The sequence below is a fragment of the Balaenoptera physalus genome, assembly GCF_965194825.1.
Source record: "Balaenoptera physalus genome assembly, chromosome: 19".
NCBI classification, from domain to species: Eukaryota; Metazoa; Chordata; class Mammalia; order Artiodactyla; family Balaenopteridae; genus Balaenoptera; species Balaenoptera physalus.
The window spans coordinates 52899795-52913294 of record NC_138900.1 but is presented as its reverse complement, the minus strand read 5'-3'; the positions used below and the strand labels follow the sequence as shown (position 1 = coordinate 52913294).

The 13500-nt window shown below is 35.4% G+C and overlaps 2 long non-coding RNA genes across 2 annotated transcripts in view; one reads left to right on the top strand and one right to left on the bottom strand.

Annotated features, from left to right (window-relative positions):
* LOC309648075 overlaps positions 1-13500 on the bottom strand; it is a 314368-nt gene that overhangs the window by 238817 nt on the left and 62051 nt on the right. The gene's annotated exons all lie outside the window — the stretch shown is intronic.
* Positions 1-13500, top strand: part of LOC309648080 — a 121534-nt gene that overhangs the window by 105517 nt on the left and 2517 nt on the right. Inside the window, exon 3 of the long non-coding RNA XR_014256466.1 lies at positions 4024-4108. This is a non-coding gene — a long non-coding RNA (uncharacterized lncRNA). The remainder of the gene's footprint in view (positions 1-4023; positions 4109-13500) is intronic.

Genomic DNA, 13500 nt, shown 5'->3' with positions numbered 1-13500 from the left:
ATTATTCTGACTCTCACTCTGCTCTGCTTACACTGGCCTTCTTGCTGTTCCTCTAACAGGACAGGAGTATTCTCACCTTAGAATTTTGTGTTTGCTGTTCTCTCTGCCTGAATCACCCAGATAGCCACATGATTCCCTCCTTCACCTCTCACTTTACTCAAATGACAGCAAGGATTTCCCTGACCTTACATTAGATTACATTATCAGTCTCAATTTTTCACTCCTCTGTAGTAGCATTACATATCCACACTCTGGCTTTATGGTGGCCAAGATGTACATCCTTGCCCCCAGACTTTAGACTTGACCATGTGATTTGCTATTGCCACTGGGAAGTTACTGGACATGATTCAAGCAGACTTAAAATGGTCTGTATTACTAGGCCTGGGCTCTTATACTCCTGCTTTTTGCCATGGAGGATAACATGATTTGGTATTCCACCGGTGCCAGAAAAATGGGAGACACATGGAACATACCTGAAACTGAGCCATAAACTGGAGCCAAGTCTAGCCTGGATTATTTCAACCTCAGGAAACCCACAGATATGTCTGGTGTTGAAAGGCCACTGATTTTTAGGTGGTTTGGTACAATCATTAGTGTGAAAATAGCAAAGAGAAAGTGAAAACAACTGCCAACATCCAGATGATCCTCATCCCCTTTCCTTATTTATTTTTCTTCATAGAAGTACTTAAGTTTAAACTACTATATATTTTATTTATCTGTTTATTGTCTATCCTCCGGCATACAGAAACGTACATGCACATATGCACACAAATAAAAGTTCTATGAAGGAAGTAATTTTTGTCCATTTTGTTTATTGTTATCATCCCTGCATGGCAAAGGATCTGGCACATAACAGGTACTCAACAAACATTTTGCTGAATGAATAAATAAACAATACAAAGTCCCTGCACTCATGAAACTTATACTTTAGTGGGAAAAGCCAGAGAATTAACAAGTACACAAATAATAATATTTAGATAGTTGTGTTATGAGGAAAATAAAACAGAGGAATGAAACAGAAAATGTTGGAGTATAAGGAAGAAGGGTTGTATAGATGATTAAAAAGTGGTCAACAGGGGGTGCCATGTAAGCTGAGTCCAAATAAAGAGCCCTGCATGCAGCTGGGACAAGAGCATACTATGCAAAACTGAGAATACAATGACACTGAGGCAGGAGTAGGAGGAGACAAAGAAGAGGTAGACAAACACCCTATCACCTAGGGCTTCATGGGCCTCAGAATAGTCTTTGGATTTCGTTCTAATTTCAGTTGAAAGCCTTTGGAAAGGTTTATGCAGGAAAATGATTTATTTTTAAGGTCACTTAGTTTATTATATGGATTGTAGAGGGCAAGAAGGGAAGTAGGGAGACAGGTACAGTGGTCAGGTTCAGGATAGAGGTGGTGGAGGGGTTGGGATATCTTTTGAAGGTAGAATCAGCAGGACTGACTGACTGACTGACTGACTGAATGGATGTGGCATATAAGAGAAGGAGAGGCATCTGGAGGCTGGAGAAAAATGAATGACCACTTAGTTTCTGGTCTGAAAAATTTACCAAATGTTAGTTTCATTAATTGCGTTGAAGATGAGCAGTTATGGGGTAAAGGACATCATGAGCTCTATATTATACATTTATTGATCAAGTCCTCTATACAGGGTTGTGCTACACAGATGATACAGGTACCTGTTCTGAAGAACACTTATGCCTTTGTCAGTTGCTAAATAGAATCAATAGTTTCACAGCTATCTGTATAACACTGGACTCAACTTAGATAAAAATAAATAAATAAAACAGTCCAAGGAAGATGTTTTTTACTCTCCTTCCCTCCTTATTAAAAGAATCCTGGTTTGTTTTTTTAGTTTAGTTTGGTTGAGGCAGCTATGTGACCAGTTAAAGATACTTATCTCATGCACCACTTACGATATTTAAAAAAGGGGGGAGAAAAGAACACATATTTGAATCATATACATTTAAAAAATTTCTAGAAGGATAAAAAAGAGACTAAACCAGTGGTTACCTGTTTCTTGGGTGGGGGGTGTGGGGGGGGCAGTACATGAAAGTGGAAGGATGAAGGAGGTGTGATATGAAAGGGAGATTCTCACTAATATACCCTTCTATACTTTGATGTTTTAAGTTTGAGACTGTATTGGCTATTAAAAAAAACAGAAAAAATAATTTTTAAAAAATACTCACCTTCCATAGGTATGTATGTGTACACACACACACACACACACACACACCACACTATGGAATACTACTCAGCCATAAAAAAGAATGAAATTTTGCCATTTGCAACAACATGGATAGACTTGGAGGGTATTATGCTTAGTGAAATAACTCAGACAGAGAAAGACAAATACTATATGTTATCACTTGTATGTGGAATCTGAAAAAAAAAAACAAGCTAGTGAATACAACAAAAATGAGACTCACAGATATAGAAAACAAACGAGTGGTTACCAGTGGGGAAAGGGAAGTGGGGAGGAGTAAGATAGGGATAGAGGATTAAAAGGTACAAACTATTATGTATAAAATAAATAAGCTACAAGGATATATTGTACAGTACAAGGGATATGGACAATATTTTATAATAATTATAAATGCAGTATAATCATTAAAAACTGTGACTATGTTATATACCTGAAACTTATATAATATTGTAAATCAACTATACCTCAATAAAAAAAGTACTCACCTCCTCAGATTCCCTCACAACTAGGCATGATCATGTGACAGTACTAGCCAATGAGATATAAATGAAAGTCCCTGAGGACAGTTTCACTTTCTTGATAAACACAAGACTAGCAAGATAAATTTTGCCCTTTGTTATTTCTCCTTTCTCCTTACTTGGGATGTAGATACAATGCCTGCAGTCAGAACAAGCATTTTGACTGGAAAAACAAAAGCTGCACACTAACTATGGAAGAACAGGAAATTACCAGAAGGAACCTGGGTCTTTGATGACTTCCTCAAGTAGATGAACCAGCTCTGAACTGCCTACTTCTGGACTACTTATTTGATTTTTTTTTTTTAATTAAAAAAATTTTGTTTGGCTCTGTTGGGTCTTTGTTGCTGCACGTGGGCTTTCTCTTGTTGCGGCAGGCGGGGGGCTACTCTTCACTGCGGTGCACAAGCTTCTCACTGCAGTGGCTTCTCTTGTTGCGGAGCATGGGCTCTAGGCCCGTGGGCTTCCGTAGTTGTGGCTCGCGGGCTCTAGAGCGCAGGCTCAGTAATTGTGGTGCATGGGCTTAGTTGCTCCGCGGCATGTGGGATCTTCCCAGAACAGGGATCGAACCTGTGTCCCCTGCATTGGCAGGCAGATTCTTATCCACTGCGTCACCAGGGAAGCCCTGGACTACTTATTTGAAAATAAGGAAATAATATGGGAAATTGGAGAAAATATTGGATTAATCTACTGTAGTTAAGATAAAGTTGTAACTGATATAGTTTTAGAACCCACATTAAAGCTTGTACTATAATATAACCAATGGGTGGTCACAACAACAGTAAAATGTGTCATAAGGAACATAATGTCCCCAAGGTACTTCTAAGTTAACTTCTAAAAATAGGATAGTATTAACAAGTAATCATAATTTCCAAGTCTCATAATTTACCCATTCTTATGTGTGTTTGTTTTCCTGGATTCCTCACATAAGCAATGTGTAAGTGTCCCTATTGGTTTCTTATCTTATGTAAGTCATGGAAAGATACTGTGAAAAGCATAGGCCTGAGGATCTAAAGAGAATTCTGGTTCTTGGTCATGTAAAACCATAACCTTTAGATATAGCTCAGGATTTGGTTTAAAATCACTCTGTTAACATTGTATTTTTAAAATAAGCACTGCAGAATAGATTTTTAACATTACAAAGCCTCAAGTCCTACTATTTTAACGGAGAGGAATAGTTTAAGATAATGACAATGAGGATACATTTTAAGATGAAGATGATGATATTTTAAGAAGTAAGCTTGCAATAAGAATTATTCTTATGTTCAAGTTTGACATACTGTTTTTAATGTCTTTTATAGAATGCTATCTTCCAAAAGCACTTATAAGAAGAGAAAATGTTTGTGTTAGAGACATCCTTTCAACCCCGCTCTATCTTGGAATGAGGTATGTCATTCAGTATAACACAGAGTTTGGTCCTTCTATTTATAACACCACAGATATTAAAAGAAACATTTTTGAGAAACAGAGCTAGTGTAAAAATCAAATACTGCAGTGATAATGTCAGCACATTTCCTTCTAACTAAAAATAGAAATAAATTTTATTTTAAAGATTTTAAGTCATGTTTCTAATGTAAACTATCACATGACCAGGATATTGTAAAAACTTCAAGAAAACTGAACTGATGTAGAAAATTTTTTCAAATATTTGGATAAGAAAGAAAAGTAGAAGATTCCTACTCTGCTCTAAGTATAATCACTTATAATAGGTTGATCTTAACTATTAAGACTTGTCTGTGGAATTCATTCCCATGAAACTGACCAGATAATAGCAAGAAGTTTTGAATAGGCAAAAACTCTTGCTTATTCAGGAGCATGTATTATTTCTGTGCTGCAAGTGGCCATGTCAAATGGTTGCGAAATGACTTAGGCAATTCTGGAAAAGATTTTGATATCAGAACTTAGATTGGTATATACAGTTTTAAAATTACATGTTCTTGGAAATTTTTATTAATTTATTAAGATAGTCAAATCCAGGCAGGATTATAATCCAGGGAATCATTTAATCAAGATTTACTGATATGTAAAATATAGTCCATCCAAATTTTATTTCTAACAGGAAAAGAAAGACTGAATTCAATAAAAACATTTTAAAATATTGATCAAAATGCCAGAAAGTACTAAAAGCTTATTAACTAAGAAATGAGTGTTCTCTAAACAGTCCTTTGAGGAAGGATTTTGTTTTGCTGTTTGTTTTTTTCTTGGGCTTTGTGGCTAGGAAGATTTTCTTGGGCTGATTCAGTCACATACATGTAGACTGATCATCAGCTTTTGGGAAGAGTGGTAAAAATGCTCTAAGACTATTCGATTTCCATTTTGATGAAGACATGTATATAAGAATTAAGGTACAAGCTTTAGTTAACTAAAGAAAATAGTCATCAGGGGAAAAAAAGTGCATGCCTGTAATTATCACATCTATGATGGCTGACAAATCCTGAAAACAATTTCGTAAATGATAATACAATACACACTACATTCCTGAGAAAATATGTATGATATACATTGGTTATACATTCTTAGACCTGGTAGTAAAAAGGAATATGCAACATGCTGAAGAAAAAACAAACAAACAAAAAAAAACAATACCGAAGAATCCTAATAACCCTTCCGGGCTACCTTTACACAAAAATTCCAACCTATAAACTCTGAAGCAAAAATTACTATCAGACTCAACTTCTACACTTTGGCTTCTTAGTATTCTTTTCTTTCTTTTTTTTTTTTTAATTAATTTTTATTGGAGTATGGTTGCTTTACACTGTTGTGTTAGCCTCCACTACACAACAAAATGAATCAGCCATACGCATACAGATATCCCCTCCCTTTTGGACTTCCCTCCCATTTAGGTTACCACAGTGCATGAGGTAGAGTTCCCTGTACTATACAGTAAGTTCCCATCAGTTGTCTATTTTATACATAGTATCAATAATGTATATGTGTCAATCCCGGTCTCCCAATTCCTCCCACCCCACCCCTTTCCCCCTTGGTATCCATATATTTGTTTTCTACGTCTGTGTTTCTATATCTGCTTTGCAAATAAGATCACCTATACCATTTTTCTAGATTCCACATATATGCGTTAATATACTATATTTGCTTTTCTCTTTCTGACTTAGTTCACTCTGTATGACTCTCTAGGTCCATCCACTTCTCTACAAATGACCCAACTTCATTCCTTTTTATGGCTGAGTAATATTCCATTGTATACATGTACAAAACCCAAAGTGAGTAGAAGGAAAGAAATCATAAAGATCATAGCGGAAATAAATTAAATAGAAACGAAGAAAACAATAGCAAAGATCAATAAAACTAAAAGCTGGTTCTTTGAGAAGATAAACAAAATTGATAAACCTTTAGCCAGACTCATCAAGAAAAAAAGGGAGAGGACTCAAATCAGTAAAATTAGAAATGAAAAAGGAGATGTTACAGCTGACACCATAGAAATACAAAGGATCATAATCTATGATCGTAGTTTTCTTTAGTTCAAGCCAAAGCAGTGGTAAATATCCTTAAGATTTGTAGGGAAAGAAGCAATCAGAAAAGGTACTTTGACTTCCAGTTTCAGTCACCTCCATGAGAATATAGAGAGAGATGTCACATATTCCTAGTTAGTACCATTTCATTCTTCCTAGTGGTTAAGTCATTCCTTGGTAGTAAGCGAAAGGACACAGAAAGGTGCATTAACTCTTTCAGGCCACTTGGTAACTATTTGGTATACAGCTACTGAAAGGCACTAAATGTACCCTTCAGTGCATGACTTACTATCTCAAGTCACTCAAGCACTAGGGGAAAAACACTCCATTGTTGTTTAACATTATGTATTGGGTTGGCCAAAAAGTTCATTCGGTTAGTGACTACATTGTTCAATAAAACTCTTGGTGAAAATGAAAAATGTCTTTTTACTTAAAACTGAACAAACTTTTTGGCCAACCCAATACTAGATTTTGCTGCTATTTAAACTGGGTCTATGCAAAAGTTTTAGGAGATGATATTCAAATACAAATATATATATATATCAAAGGCTCTGAAAATAATAAATCTATCAGGCAACCATTACGCTCAAAATTGTATTACACCTTAATAATGCAATCTTCTTCTCAAATGTTTTCACGTAAAATGAGACCATTTGTTTAAGCCAATTGTGACAGTGACTTTAAAAACTGAAGAGGATGCACATGTGCACATACACACACACACACATACGCATACACACAAACATACAGCTTAATGTAGGAGAAATGGAGTAAGTAAATATTTCATAAAGCATTGAAATGTATGTACAGATGTGATTAGAAGACACAGACTGTGAGATCAAATATCCATCTTAAAATTTCAGTGCTTTGGCGGTTAAAACAGTAAGAGAAAAACAACATTGTTTTGCACTTAGAAACCTGTTTCTAATCAACTGAGCTACTCCTATGGGGTCAAATAAAAATGATTAGCTTATTAAAAGCATAGCTTTGCTATTTAATAAGCAAAAATGATTGAAAATTCTGCTCCAGATCCTGATAATTTTAGTGTTTCTAGTTAAGCCTGCAAAATTGCATTCATTATTAGTGTCTAGATTCATTAACAATTCAATTTATAGATATTAATGCTTATAATGCATGCTTCGCTTGCCAAAACTTGAAGAGAAATTGTTTCAATTAGCTTTCATGGATCATGAATCCTACCGGCTGGGTATTTTTAGACAAAAGATACAAACACATCCCCAAGCAATGCTAATGCACAGCTGGGACTCGTGTGTAAGGTCACTTGAGCTAACAGTTTAAAAGGAAAAACAGTAAATGAGTTTTACCCAGATGAGCAAGACAGGAACAGTCTTCTGTTTCCAACCAAATATTTGAAAGGCATATACACACCTTGAGAAAAATGGCAACAGAATTATTTGCTTTTGAGATTTCTAGAAGATAAAACCATTAGACAGAAATTGGCAATGTAAACTCAGCAAGCAGTATTCAGCACATAAGACAACGTGGGAAGTCTCAGTGAGAGATCTTAAATTGTCCCTTTGTAGAAAAGAAAGGGGATTTCTTAGAAGTCTCAAGCTTAACAGAAATATAAATTCTGTCACTTGCACAAGGGCCATGCTCTAGGTAGAAGAATAAAAAAATAGATTGATGTCCCAAATGATCTAGAAGAGAATTCAGATTCAGAGAAAATTATTAATTCTCCACTTCATTTTGGGCAGCATAAAACTAGCTCAAAGTTGCTAATTAATGTCAATAGCAAAGGGCACCCTTAGGCAGAAGAGGGTTTTTGGAGGATCTCCACCTCTTCGAGGTACATTTCTTTCACACAAATCTTCATATAAATTGAGGACAGTAGCCCATCCTTGCACTTTTCACTTAGTGTAAAGTAGTGCAGTGTAGTGTAGTGAAGCCTAGCATAGCACAGCATCGTATCTCCATCTACGTGTGGTCTGTGGTTGTTCGTAGCTTGGTATTTAGCAGAGTATGAAGAGAATGAGGTGACTTTCACCTTAAAACTAAGAGATATTTCATTTGTCTTCAATGAAATGCTGACCCACATCACATACTTAAGAACAGATTGAATAATCATTCTTGAGTGCCTCAAGAACAAGTCCAACTCCCTCAAGGATCCCTTGAGAGAATCTTAGAGAAGTTTAAAGCTAGTAGTATGAAATCAAAATTAGGTTTGAGAAAATCATGAGATTCCAGAAAACTAATGAAACACTAAACTCTAAGAACATTAATGTCATAAATGTACAGTTGGGAGAAAGAGAGCATGAAAAGCATATAAACTGTTCAGGAATATTTTAGATGAGGAAGTATGGAAAGATGTAAAATGTCTCTTCTAAAACTAACTGAACTTTGGATTAAGTCTTAGATACTGGTCTGGAGGAACTATAAATACATGTCTAGAAGAAACATTCATTTCATTATTATATTTTTTAGACTTAATAGTGGTATAACATCTCTATTGACAACTGGGAGTCTATTATAAATCATTACTGCCACAACAGACACTTAATAAAACTCACAAATATAAAGATTAAAATCTAGATTTCTGAAAAAAATGTAAATACAAACAAAAGGAAATCTGATTGCCTCTAGAAGGTTATAAAAACTAATGCATGAGAATGAATTAAAGGATGATGGGAGAAAATGGGAAAACAATTTAGAGAAAAAACTTGAAAATTTCAGTTTTTGATAGAATAATTTGGAGAAAGATCTAAAAGACTGACAGAAAAAGGACTAGGCTGAAAGCAGTATGTACATGGGACTAAACACACAAAAAAATGATGTAACTTATTTGTTTGTTCAGTCAGTATGACTGTATAACGTGCATTTCCCACACTGCCAAATTCATAATAACAATTATTCTTGAAAAACTACAATTTATTTTTTAAGTCAAATAAGTTATTTAATAAGTTAATTGGCCCAAATGCACACACATAGACACACATACACCCAAAACGGAATGACAAAGGCCATGGTCACTGATGAAATCATTAGCACTACCACATTACTATTCAGGTCCATAATTCATTCTTTAGAGTCCATAGGGGCCTGGTTTGCTTTGCCGCACTGAAAATAGAGAACAGCAGGGATCCCTGTTACAAGAAGCTCACTTCCCCATTCTTTCATAAGCTTCCTCCAGCTTTTAAGTGTTCTGATTATTCTTTTGTCTCTCTGTGGCTAACCTATTACTTAAGGTACTTCTTCCTCCCTGCTCCTCCCATACCTCTATAATGGATGTAAAGGTCAATGACCCACCCCCCTCAGGAACAGTAGTATTTTCAGCAAGGAGTGTGGTGAGGTAGTCATGGGATTCCCATTTCTGTTAACAGACTTGAAGGCTATATTTCATCACTGAAAATCTAACGCAGGCTTCTGATGCTGAGAACTATATTTTCACATAATCTATACTACCTACAGAGCCAATGCATTTTAGGTTGTAAGCCAACAGAGGATGTTTAGAGGATGACAATATACAGCAATAAATATAACTGGGTATACAGATAATCAGAAATCCGAAATGGCATATGTTACCATTACGGAGCAGTTTGAGAAGGTGGCTAAGTGTAGAGACCTTGAGCTAACTACATCTCATAATTTTGAGGAAACAAATTCGGTGGTGGGTGATAGTCAATACTACTTCACCCATAAGATAAACATTTCAGCGCTTTTCCTATAATGACTTCCTAGAGAAACAAAAAGGAAATTAGTTCAACGTAGTACTATGCAGAACAAATGACATAAATATTATAATTCCATGAAGGCAGGCATACCATCTTACTCACCAATGTATGTCCATGGCCAACCCTAAAATAATGCCTGCCACATAGTATGCACTCAGATATTTGTTGAAATAATAGATATATTATTCCTCACAATATGGCCTAAGTTTCTTCTTACAGAAAACAAAATAATACTAGCTTCTATCAAAGGTTGTTTGTGAGGATTAAAAGAAACCAAGCAGTAATGTAAGATGATAACCTGAGGGGAAAGTGAAATCTGGTAAAGGGTATACCCAGACTCTGTACTATCTTTGCAACTTTTCTGTAAATCTAAAGTTATTCCAAGATAAAAAGTTCAGTTAAAAAAACATATCACGCAAAATACTTAAGCCAGCATCTGATATTTGGCTGGTATGATCAAGTATTTCCTGACCCTCCTCACAATATCACCCATGCAACTCAGAGGAATCAACAGCATGCTAGTGATGTTGACCAAGGGGACTAACCAACCAACTGACAAATCACAGTAGAGATTTGCTGGCTTTATCTATTTGTTGGTTAGTGCCTGAAACCCGTAATGGCCCTAAATTATTTTGAATATTCTCACTAGATACTACTGAAGGACTCTACCACAACCACCCCTCACTTTTCCTTTTTTTCTCTCTTATACTTTTTTACCCCATGGTAGTTTTATTTCCTTGTTGTCCTCCCAAGTGGTAACCATTGACACTTACTGGCATTTCTTGGTGGTGACTCCCAGCCTAACATGTGGTCACTAACGCTACTGCTTTTGGAAGAGAACAGTTAGACTTTATTAAAAATCTAACTCTGGTTCCCAGACGTTCCAATGCCTTAAGCCTCATATTCATGAATAGGATGGCAGCTCAGTTAAAATATAAAAATAATCATCCCCTTGAAATGCAAATAAATGTTTCCACAGATAATTTTCCAAATAATGGTGAAATAATTGCCAAATTTCTACATCTACATATGAGAGTTTTGGTGGGATATTTATTCCTGCAACTGACAATTATTATATTTTTAAAGTTCTTTCAGAAAAAAGAATTGGTTCTTTCTAGAAAGCAATCTCCTTTTTTTATATCAGAAAGTTTGGGAAAAAAAAGGATTTAACATTGATTATCAGTCAATCTATCTCACTTTTGAAGAATATACAGAACCATTCCTGAAGGCTTCAAAGCAAAACAAATACAGTGAATGGAATCAATTTCCTCATAACTTCTACTAAAAACTGGAAATGAGTTACCATTTTTTAAAAAAACGAACATTAATTTTAAAAACACCGCTTCCTTAAAGATGAAGTAAATGTTTTTAAAGAAAAATAAAACATTGATATAGTCAAAATATACTTCTTTGCCTAGGCTTAAAATACATCAGAAGTTACTACTTCTTTAAGTCAGAATCATAGAAAGAAAACATATGCTTTGACAACTCCCAATACTTTAAACTATCTTCTTATAATGGAAACACGCTTATCTGCCTCCTTACTCGCTCCCCATTCCCAGTCCAGGTCTTTGCTTTACCTAACTCTTTGCAAAACTGAAAGAAAATAAGGAGTAAAAATGAAAGTGAAACAAGAAGCTGTAAATATTTTCCATAGACAAGGCTGTGAGGATATATTTAAATGTTAGCTAAGTTGGGGGAAAGTAGTCTTTTACCTAGTCCAGTGGTTCTGGTTCAAACTTTGTGGTTTCAGGATCTCCTTTATGCTCTTAAAATTATTGAGAACTCCAAAGAGTTTGTTTATGTGATTATAACAATTAATATTTGCAATAATGGAAATTGAGAAAATTTAAAAACATTTACTAAATCATTTTAAAACAATAAATCACTACATATTAATGACACATTTTTATGAAAATAATAAATTCCCTATTCTAGAATATATACATATTTGTTTCCATACAAAAATAAGGTTTTATATCACGAGCATCAAGGGAAAGTGATGCTTCAGAAAGAAGTGTCATGTTTATTCCCACCTCAGGGGAGTGAAATAAAATGTACAAGACACCAGTTTGAGTTTGACAAACACAGAATCTTAGACAACAATTTTCTTATATTTTAATGTAACATTCTCGGGGTTTTCTGGTAAAAATTTATACTCAGGGAGACAAAATTGCATAATTGTCTGATTGTGATCAGAATAAGCATAGCATGGCTTCTACTTGGATACACTGGTCCTCACCTAGAAAAGCTCCAAGTTATCAATGACCTCATAATTAAAACAGCTTGCCTTCTGCTCAGAGTTCTTTAACTAGGTTGACTCTTTGGTAAGATATACTTTGAATTATATCTGTTAATAAAACCTGGACTGGGGTTCCCTTCAAATTAGCTGAACCTGAAGCTAATCCATAGTATTCTTAGAGACTCTGGATAAAAACATGTCCTATAGACAATAAAAAAAAGTTTTTAATCTGTTGTCAACAATAACCTCACAACAGGATTCAATATATTAGCATCTGGGGTTTTATTCAATACTGAATATTATTGAGAATTACTAGGATTTTCACCTTGTCAGATACAGCTAGCAACTAGACTTCCAAATATATATATATATTTTACCTTGTACAACACAACTAGCATAGAATGCTACATAAAAAGGCAAAATTTAATGAAAGAAAGACTGATTTCTCCCTTTTTTATTTCTAGTCAGGTAAAAGCTTTATGTCTATCAAGTAAAGGGGTATATACCAATCTCACATGCATGAGACATGCACAGCATTTGCAGTAACCAGCGCTGTTACTCCAGTGTGCTTTAGCTGAAATTAAAGTAAGCTTCTGCTTTGCCGACAGTGTTACCTCATATAACATTGCAGTCTAACACTAATGATTACAAATTTGGCTGATTAGACTCTCTATGGGTGGGTCCCAGAAATCTGTACTTATTGAAAACTTCCCTGGTGATTCTAATGTAGTCAATCAGACAAGTTTTTGGATCTAAACAGTACTGCTTCAGAGTTAATAGACAGCCATCAGTTACAGCATAGGTTTTCATATCAAAATGTATTTTTCTTTAAAAAGAGAAACTCTATTAAATTAGCTAAACAAACACAACTGACAACCACAACGCTCCTTTTGGTTCCTTGAACAGTTAAGTCAAGTTCATTCTCACCCGTTTTGCAAATGCTCTTGTCTCTGGCTGCAAAATTCTTTTTCATCACACCCCTTCCCCTTTCACCCAGCTCACTCTTCCTCTCAGCCTACTGGTCTCAGGGCAATCATTTTACTTTCCTAGCCTTCTTTAAGGATCCCTTGCCCCCCATCTCCAATTTCCCCTCTTTTATTTATCTTTTTCCTGTTCACTTCCTTTGTGCTACTTATAGTCTAGAATTATATTGTCAATTTATCTTCTTACTAACCATCAGCCTCTCCCCACTAAACGTTTTTCTTTTCACCATGATAATCCTACTGCCTAGAGCATTTGGTGGAGGGTAGGCTATATTAGCCAGGGATTTTGAGGGGCAAGCAACAGACACCAATCCTAGTTAATTAAGCAGATAGGCTACCCAGTCAGAAACAAAACCCAAAGAAGCATGCCAAAGAACCAGTCTGGTGAGGA